Source organism: Macaca nemestrina, chromosome 7 (assembly GCF_043159975.1).
Source record: "Macaca nemestrina isolate mMacNem1 chromosome 7, mMacNem.hap1, whole genome shotgun sequence".
NCBI lineage: Eukaryota > Metazoa > Chordata > Mammalia > Primates > Cercopithecidae > Macaca > Macaca nemestrina.
The window spans coordinates 109,549,189-109,558,123 of record NC_092131.1 but is presented as its reverse complement, the minus strand read 5'-3'; the positions used below and the strand labels follow the sequence as shown (position 1 = coordinate 109,558,123).

General features: G+C 39.7%; 1 long non-coding RNA gene across 1 annotated transcript in view; it reads right to left on the bottom strand.

Moving 5' to 3' along the window:
* Positions 1–721: 721 nt before the first annotated feature.
* The window catches only part of LOC112429441 (uncharacterized), a 59,487-nt gene continuing 51,273 nt past the window's right edge, over positions 722–8,935 (bottom strand). The window contains exon 7 of the long non-coding RNA XR_011626247.1: positions 722–7,542. This is a non-coding gene — a long non-coding RNA (uncharacterized lncRNA). The remainder of the gene's footprint in view (positions 7,543–8,935) is intronic.

Genomic DNA, 8,935 nt, shown 5'->3' with positions numbered 1-8,935 from the left:
GGACCTGTGTTGACAAAGGAAATATCCTCAGATGAAAACTGGAAAGAAGCATTCTGAGAAACTGCATTATGATGTGTGAATGCAGCTCACAGAGTTACGGTGTTCTTTTCATTGATCAGTTTGCCAACACTGTGTTCTTGAAATCTGCCATGGGATATTTCTTAGCACCATGAAGCTTATGGTGACAAAGGAAATATCCTCCGATAAAAACGAGAAAGAAGCTTTCTGAGAAACTGCTGTGTGATGTATGAATTCATCTCACAGAGTTACACATGTATTTCATGGAGCTGTTTGCTAACACTCTTTTTGTGGCATCTGAGACGTGATATTTTGAATCGCTATGAAGACTCCTCTGACGAAGGAAATATCCTCTGATGAAAATGGAAAGAAGCTTTCTGAGAAACTTCTTTGTGATGTGTGAATTCATGTCACAGAGTTACCCCTTTCTCTTCATGAAGCAGTTTGCTAACACTGTTTTCGTGGAATCTGAAAAGTGATATTTGGGAACGCATTGAGGGCTATGGTGGAAAAGGATATATCCTCATATGAAAACTTTAAAGAAGCGTTCTGAGAAACTGCATTGTGATGTGTGAATGCAACTCACAGAGTTACAGTGTTCTTTTCATTGATCAGTTTGCTAAAACTGTTTTCTTGAAATCTACAATGGGATATTTCTTAATGCCATGAAGCTCACGGTGACAAAGGAAATATCCTCCGAGAAAAACTAGACAGAAGCGTTCCAAGAAACTGCTTTGTGCTGAGTGAGTTCATCTCACAGAGTTACCCCTTTCTCTCCATAAAGCAGTTTCCTAATTCAGTTTTTGTGGAATCTACAAAGTGATATTTGGGAGCACATTGAGGCCTGTGGTGAAAAAGGAAATATCCTCAGATGAAAACTGAAAAGCAGCGATCTGAGAAACTGCTTTGTGATGTGTGAATTCATCTCACAGAGTTACACCTGTATTTCGTGGAGCCGTTTCCTAGCACTCTTTTTGTGGCATCTGCGAAGTGAACATGTGGATCGCTATGAAGACTGCTCGGACGAAGGAAATGTCCTCACAGAAAAACTAGAAAGAAGCTTTCTGAGAAACTTCTTTGTGATGTGTGGTTTCATATCACAGAGTTACACCTTTCTCTTCATGAAGCAGTTTGTTAACATTGATTTCATGGAATCTGAAAAGTGATATTTGGGAGCGCATTGAGGGCTATGGTGAAAAAGGATATAACCTCAGATGAAAACTTTAAAAAAGCGTTCTGAGAAACTGCATTGTGATGTGTGAATGCAGCTCACAGAGTTATGGTGTTCTTTTCATTGATCAGTTTGCTAACACTCTTTTCTTGAAATCTGCAATGGGATACTTCTTAGCGCCATGAAGCTTACAGTGACAAAGGAAATATCCTCCAATAAAAACTAGAAAGAAGCTTTCTGAGAAACTGCTGTGTTATGTATGAATTCATCTCACAGAGTTACACATGTATTTCGTGGAGCTGTTTGCTAACACTCTTTTTGTGGCATCTGAGAAGTGATATTTTGAATCGATATGAAAACTCCTCGGACGAAGGAAATATCCTCAGATGAAAATGGAAAGAAGCTTTCTGAGAAACTTCTTTGTGATGTGTGAATTCATCTCACAGAGTTACCCCTTTCTCTTCATGAAGCAGTTTGCTAACACTGTTTTCATTGTTCTGAAAAGTGATATTTGGGAACACATTGAGGGCTGTGTTGAAAAAGGAAATATCCTCAGATGAAAACTGGAAAGCAGCGATCTGAGAAACTGCTTTGTGATGTGTGAATTCATCTCACAGAGTTACACCTGTATTTCATGGAGCTGTTCCCTAGCACTCTTTTTGTGGCATCTGAGAAGTGATCATTTGGATCGCTGTGAAGACTCCTTGGTCATAGGAAATGTCCTCACAGAAAAACAATTCCTCACAGAAAAACTAGAAAGAAGTTTTCTGAGAAAGTTCTTTGTGATGTGTGGTTTCATACCACAGAGTTACACCTTTCTCTTCATGAAGCAGTTTGCTACATTGATTTCGTGGAACCTGAAAAGTGATATTTGGGAACGCATTGAGGGCTATGGTGGAAAAGGATATAGCCTCAAATGAAACGTTAAAAGAAGCGTTGTGAGAAACTGCATTGTGATGTGTGAATGCAACTCACAGAGTTACAGTGTTCTTTTCATTGATCAGTTTGCTAAAACTGTTTTCTTGAAATCTACAATGGGATATTTCTTAGCGCCATGAAGCTTACGGTGACAAAGAAAATATCCTCCGAGAAAAACTAGACAGCAGCTTTCCGAGAAACTGCTTTGTGATGAGTGAGTTCATCTCACAGAGGTACCCCTTTCTCTCCATAAAGCAGTTTCCTAAAGCAGTTTTCGTGGAATCTGCAAAGTGATATTTGGGAGCGCATTGAGACCTGTGGCGAAAAAGGAAATATCCTCAGATGAAAACTGGAAAGCAGCGATCTGAGAAACTGCTTGTGATGTGTGGTTTCATCTCACAGAGTTACACCTTTCTCTTCATGAAGCAGTTTGCTAACACTGTTTTTGTGGAATCTGCAAAGTGATATTTGAGAGTGCATTGAGGTCTATGGTGGAAAAGGATATATCCTCATATGAAAATTTTAAAGAAGCGTTCTGAGAAACTGCATTGTGATGTGTGAATGCAACTCACAGAGTTACCCCTTTCTCTTCATGAAGCAGTTTGCTAACTGTTTTTGTGGAATCTGAAGTGATATTTGGGAACGCATTGAGGGCTATGGTGGAAAAGGATATATCCTCATATGAAAACTTTAAAGAAGCGTTCTGAGAAACTGCATTGTGATGTGTGAATGCAACTCACAGAGTTACAGTGTTCTTCTCATTGATCAGTTTGCTAAAACTGTTTTCTTGAAATCTACAATGGGATATTTCTTAGCGCCATGAAGCTTACAGTGACAAAGAAAATATCCTCCGAGAAAAACTAGACAGCAGCTTTCTGAGAAACTGCTTTGTGATGAGTGAGTTCATCTCACAGAGTTGCCCCTTTCTCTCCATGAAGCAGTTTCCTAACGCAGTTTTCATGGAATCTGCAAAGTAATATTTGGGCGCACATTGAGGCCTGTGGTGAAAAAGGAAATATCTTCAGATGAAAACTGAAAAGCAGCGATCTGAGAAACTGCTTTGTGATGTGTAAATTCATCTCACAGAGTTACACCTGTATTTCATGGAGCCGTTTCCTAGCACTCTTTTTGTGGCATCTGAGAAGCGATCATGTGGATTGCTATGAAGACTCCTTGGACGAAGGAAATATCCCCAGATGAAAACTGGAAAGAAGCTTTCTGAGAAACTTCTTTGTGATGTGTGGTTTCATCTCACAGAGATACACGTTTCTCTTCATGAAGCAGTTTGCTAACACTGTTTTCGTGGAATCTACAAAGTGATATTTGGTAGCACATTGAGGGCTATGGTGAAAAAGGATATATCCTTAGATGAAAACTGGAAAGAAGCGTTCTGAGAAACTGCTGTTTGATGTGTCAGTGCAACTCACAGACTTACACCATTATTTTCATTGATCAGTTTGCTAACACTGTTTTCTTGAAATCTGCAATGGGCTATTTCTTAGTGCCATGAAGCTTATGGTGACACAGGAAATATCCTGAGATAAAAACGAGAATGGAGCTTTGTGAGAAACGGCTTTGTGATGTGTGAATTCGTTTCACAGGGTTACACAGGTATTTCCTACAGCCGTTTGCTAGCCCTGTTTTTGTGGAGTCTCAGAAGTGGTATTTTGGAACGCCATGAAGACTCCTCAGAGAGAGGAAATATCCTCAGATAAAAACTAGAAAGAAGCTTTCTGAGAAACTTTTTTGTGATGTGTGCATTCATCTCACAGATTTACACGTTTCTCTCCATGAAGCAGTTTGCTAACACTGTTTTCATGGAATCTGCAAAGTGATATTTGAGAGCGCATTGAGGCTTAGGGTGAAACAGGAAATATCCTCAGATGAAAACTAGAAGGAAGCTTTCTGAGAAACCGCTTTATAATGTGTGAGTTCATTTCAGAGAGTTATACTTTCATATCATGGAGCAGTCCATTACCACTGTCTTTGGGGAATGTGAGAGGGGATATATTGGATCACATTGAGGCCTACCCTGAGAAAGGAAATATCTTCAATTAAAAACCTGAAAGAAGCTTTCTGAGAAACTTCTTTGTGATGTGTGAATTCATCTCAGAGAGTTACATCTTTCTCTTCATGAAGCAGTTTGCTAACCCTGTTTTTGTGGAATCTACAAAGTGATATTTGGCAGCACATTGAGGCTTGTGGTGTAAAAGGAAATATCCTCAGATGAAAATAGGGAAGACATGTTCTGAGAAACTGCTTTCTGTTCTGTGAGTGTAACTCACACAGGTACACTTTTCTTTTCATTGATCAGTTTGCCAACAGTTTTCTTGAAATCTGCAATGAGCTATTTCTTAGCGCCATGAAGCTTACGGTGACACAGGAAATATCCTCAGATAAAAATGAGAATGGAGCTTTGTGAGAAACGGCTTTGTGATGTGTGAATTCATCTCACAGGGTTACACAGGTATTTCGTGGAGCCGTTTGCTAGCGCTCTTTTTGTGGAATCTGAGAAATGATATATTGGATCACTGTGAAGACTCCCGGATGAAGGAAATCTCCACAGATAAAAACTAGAAGGAAGCTTTCTGAGAAACTGCTTTGTGAAGTGTGAATTCGTCTCACCGATTTACACGTTTCTCTCCATGAAGCAGTTTCTTAACACTGTTTTTGAGGAATCTGCAAAGTGATATTTGGGAACGCATTGAGGCCTTTGGTGAAACAGAAAATATCCTCAGATGAAAACTAGAAAGAAGGTTTCTGAGAAACTGCTATCTGACGTGTGAGTTCATCTCTAAGAGATACACTTTTCTTTCATGGAGCATTCTGTTCCCACTCTTTTTGTTGAATCTGGGAAGGGATATTTGGGATCGCTATGAAGACTATACAGACAAAGGAAATACCCTCCGATAAAAATCAGAAAGAAGCTTTCTGAGAAACTGCTTTGTGATGTGTGAATTCCTCTCACAGAGTTACACCTTTCTCTTTGGGGAATGTGAGAGGGGATATATTGGATCGCATGGAGGCCTACACTGAGAAAGGAAATATCCTCAATTAAAAACGTCAAAGAAGCTTTCTGAGAAACTTCTTTGTGATGTGTGAATTCATCTCAGAGAGTTACATCTTTCTCTTCATGAAGCAGTTTACTAACACTGTTTTCGTGGAATCTGCAACGTGATATTTGGCAGCGCATTGAGGCCTGTGGGGAAAAAGGAAATATCCTCAGATGAAAACAGGAAAGAAGCGTTCTGAGAAACTGCATGCTCTTGTGTGAGTGCAACTCACAGAGGTACACTTTTCTTTTCATTGATCAGTTTGCCAACACTGTTTTCTTGAAATCTGCAATGAGATAATTCTTAGCGCCATGAAGCTTACGGTGACACAGGAAATATCCTCTGATAAAAACGAGAAAGGATCTTTGTGAGAAACGGCTTTGTGATGTGTGAATTCCTCTCACAGATTTACACGTTTCTCTCCATGAAGCAGTTTGCTAACACTGTTTTCATGGAATCTGCAAAGTGATGTTTGGGAGCACATTGAGGCCTATGGTGAAAAAGGAAATATCCTCAGATGAACATAGGAAAGAAGCGTTCTGAGAAACTGCATTGTTATGTGTGAATGCAACTCACAGATTTACCGTGTTCTTTTCATTGATCAGTTTGCCAACACTGTTTTCTTGAAGTCTGCAATGGGATATTTCTTAGTGCCATGAAGCTTACGGTGACAAAGGAAATATCCTCCAATTAAAATGAGAAAGAAGCTTTTTGCGAAACGGCTTTGTGATGTCTGAATTCATCTCACTGAGTTACACGTGTATTTCGTGGAGCCGTTTGCTAGAACTCTTTTTGTGGAATCTGAGAAGAGATATTTTGGATCACATTGAGGCCTGTGGTGAAAAGGGAAGATCCTCAGATGAAAATTGGAAAGAAGGTTTCTGAGAAACTGCTATCTGATGTATGAGTTCATCTCACAGAGATACAGTTTCCTTTCATGGAGCATTCTCTTACCACTCTTTTTGTTGAATCTGGGAAGCGATATTTGGGATCACTATGAAGACTATACGGACAAAGGAAATATCCTCAATTAAAAACGTAAAACAAGCTTTCTGCAAAACTGCTCTGTGAAGTGTACATTCATTTCACAGAGTTACACCACTCTTTGTTGGAGGAGTTTGCTAGCTCTGTTTATGTGGAATCTCAGACGTGATATCTTGGAAATCGTTGAATCCCATGGTGAAAAATGAAATATCCTCAGATGAAAACTGCAGAGAGACCTTCTCAGAAACTGCTTTGTTGTGGCTGAATTCAGCTCCCAGAGTTACATCACAGTTTTCAGTGAGAAGCTTGCTAACGGTGTTTCCGCAGAATGTGCCATGAGACACACGGGGGCGCTTTGAGAGCAGAAATATCCTCAGCTGAAGAAGGAAAGGAGTTTTTGGAGAAACTGTTTGTGATGTGTGAATTCAACTCACGGAATTACACCTGTATTTCGTGGAGCCATTTGCTAGCCCTGATATGGTGGAATCTGAGAAAGGATATTTTGAATTGCTTTGAAGACTATAAGGCCAAAGTCAGTATCTTCCAATAAAAAGCAGAATGAACCTTTCTGAGAAACTGCTTTGTGATGTGTGAATTCATCTCAAGGAGTTACACATGTATTTCGTGGAGCCCTTTGCTAGCCCTGTTTTTGTGGAGTCTCAGAAGTGATATTTTGGAATGCTATGAAGACTCCTCAGACAGAGGAAATATCCTCTGATAAAAACTAGAAAGAAGCGTTCTCAGAAACTTCTTTGTGAAGTGTGCATTCATCTCACAGATTTACACATTTCTCTCCATGAAGCAGTTTCCTAACACTGTTTTCGTGGAATCTGCAAAGGGATATTTGGGAGTGCATTGAGGCCTATGGTGAAAAAGGAATTATCCTCGATGAAAACTAGAAGGAAGCTTTCTGAGAAACCGATTTATGATGTGTGAGTTCATTTTAGAGAGTTATACTTTCACATCATGGAGCAGTCTATTACCACTGTCTTTGGGGAATGTGAGAGGGGATATATTGGATCGCATTGAGGCCTACCTTGAGAAAGGAAATATCCTCTATTAAAAACGTGAAAGAAGCTTTCTGAGAAACTTCTTTGTGATATGTGAATTCATCTCAGAGAGTTACATCTTTCTCTTCATGAAGCAGTTTGCTAACCCTGTTTTTGTGGAATGTGCAATGTGGTATTTGGCAGCACATTGAGGCCTGTGGGGAAAAAGGAAATATCCTCAGATGAAAACAGAAAAGAAGCGTTCTGAGAAACTCCATTCTGTTTTGTGAGTGCAACTCACAGAGGTACACTTTTCTTTTCATTGATCAGTTTGCCAACACTGTTTTCTTGAAATCTGCAATGGGATATTTCTTAGCGCCATGAAGCTTACGGTGACACAGGAAATATCCTGAGATAAAAAAGAGAAAGGAGCGTTGTTAGAAACTGCTTTGTGATGTGTGAATTCATCTCACAGGGTTACACAGGTATTACGTGGAGCCGTTTGCTAGGACTCTTTTCTTGGAATCTGAGAAATGATATATTGGATCACTGTGAAGACTTCCCAGACGAAGGAAATATCCTCAGATTAAAAAGTAGAAATAAGTTTTCTGAGAAACTGCTTTGTGAAGTGTGAATTCCTCTCACAGATTTACACATTTCTCTCCATGAAGCAGTTTCTTAACACTGTTTTCAAGGAATCTGCAAAGTGATATTTGGGAGCGCATTGAGGCCTGTGGTGAAAAAGGAAATATCCTAAGATGTAAACTAGAAAGAAGGTTTCTGAGAAACTGCTATCTGATGTGTGAATTCACCTCTCAGAGATACACCTTCCTTTCATGGAGCATTCTGTTCCCACTCTTTATGTTGAATCTGGGAAGGGATATTTGGGATTGCTATGATGACTATATGGACAAAGAAAATACCCTCAGATAAAAATCAGTGAGAAGCTTTGTGAGAAACTTCCTTGTGATGTGTGAATTCATCTCACAGAGTTACACCTTTCTCTTCATGGAGCCCTTCGCTAACACTATGTTCGTGGAATCCGCAAAGTGATATTTGGGAGCGCATTGAGGGCTGTGGTGAAAAACGAAATATCCTCAGATGAAAACTGGAAAGAAGCGTTCTGAGAAACTGCATTGTGATGTGTGAATGCAACTCACAGACTTACACTGTTCTTTTCATTGATCAGTTTGCCAACACTGTGTTCTTGAAATCTGCAATGAGATATTTCTTAGCTCCATGAAGTTTATGGTGAAAAAGGAAATACCCTCCGATAAAAACGAGAAAGAAGCTTTCTGAAAAACTGCTGTGTGATGTGTGAATTCATCTCACAGAGTTACACATGTATTTTGTGGAGCTGTTTGCTGACACTCTTTTTGTGGCATCTGAGAAGTGATATTTTGAATCGCTGTGAAGACTCCTCAGATGAAGGAAATATCCTCAGATGAAAACTGGAGAGAAGCTTTCTGAGAAACTTCTTTGTGATGGGTGAATTCATCTCACAGAGTTACCCCTTTCTCTTCATGAAGCAGTTTGCTAACCCTGTTTTCGTAGAATCTGAAAAGTGATATTTGGGAGCGCATTGAGGCCTGTGTTGAAAAAGGAAATATCCTCAGATGAAAACTGGAAAGCAGTGATCTGAGAAACTGCTTTGTGATGTGTGAATTCATCTCACAGAATTACACATGTATTTCGGGGAGCCGTTTCCTAGTATTCTTTTCGTGGCATCTGAGAAGTGATCATTTGGATCACTATGAGACTCCTCAGATGAAGGAAATGTCTTCACAGAAAAACTAGAAAGC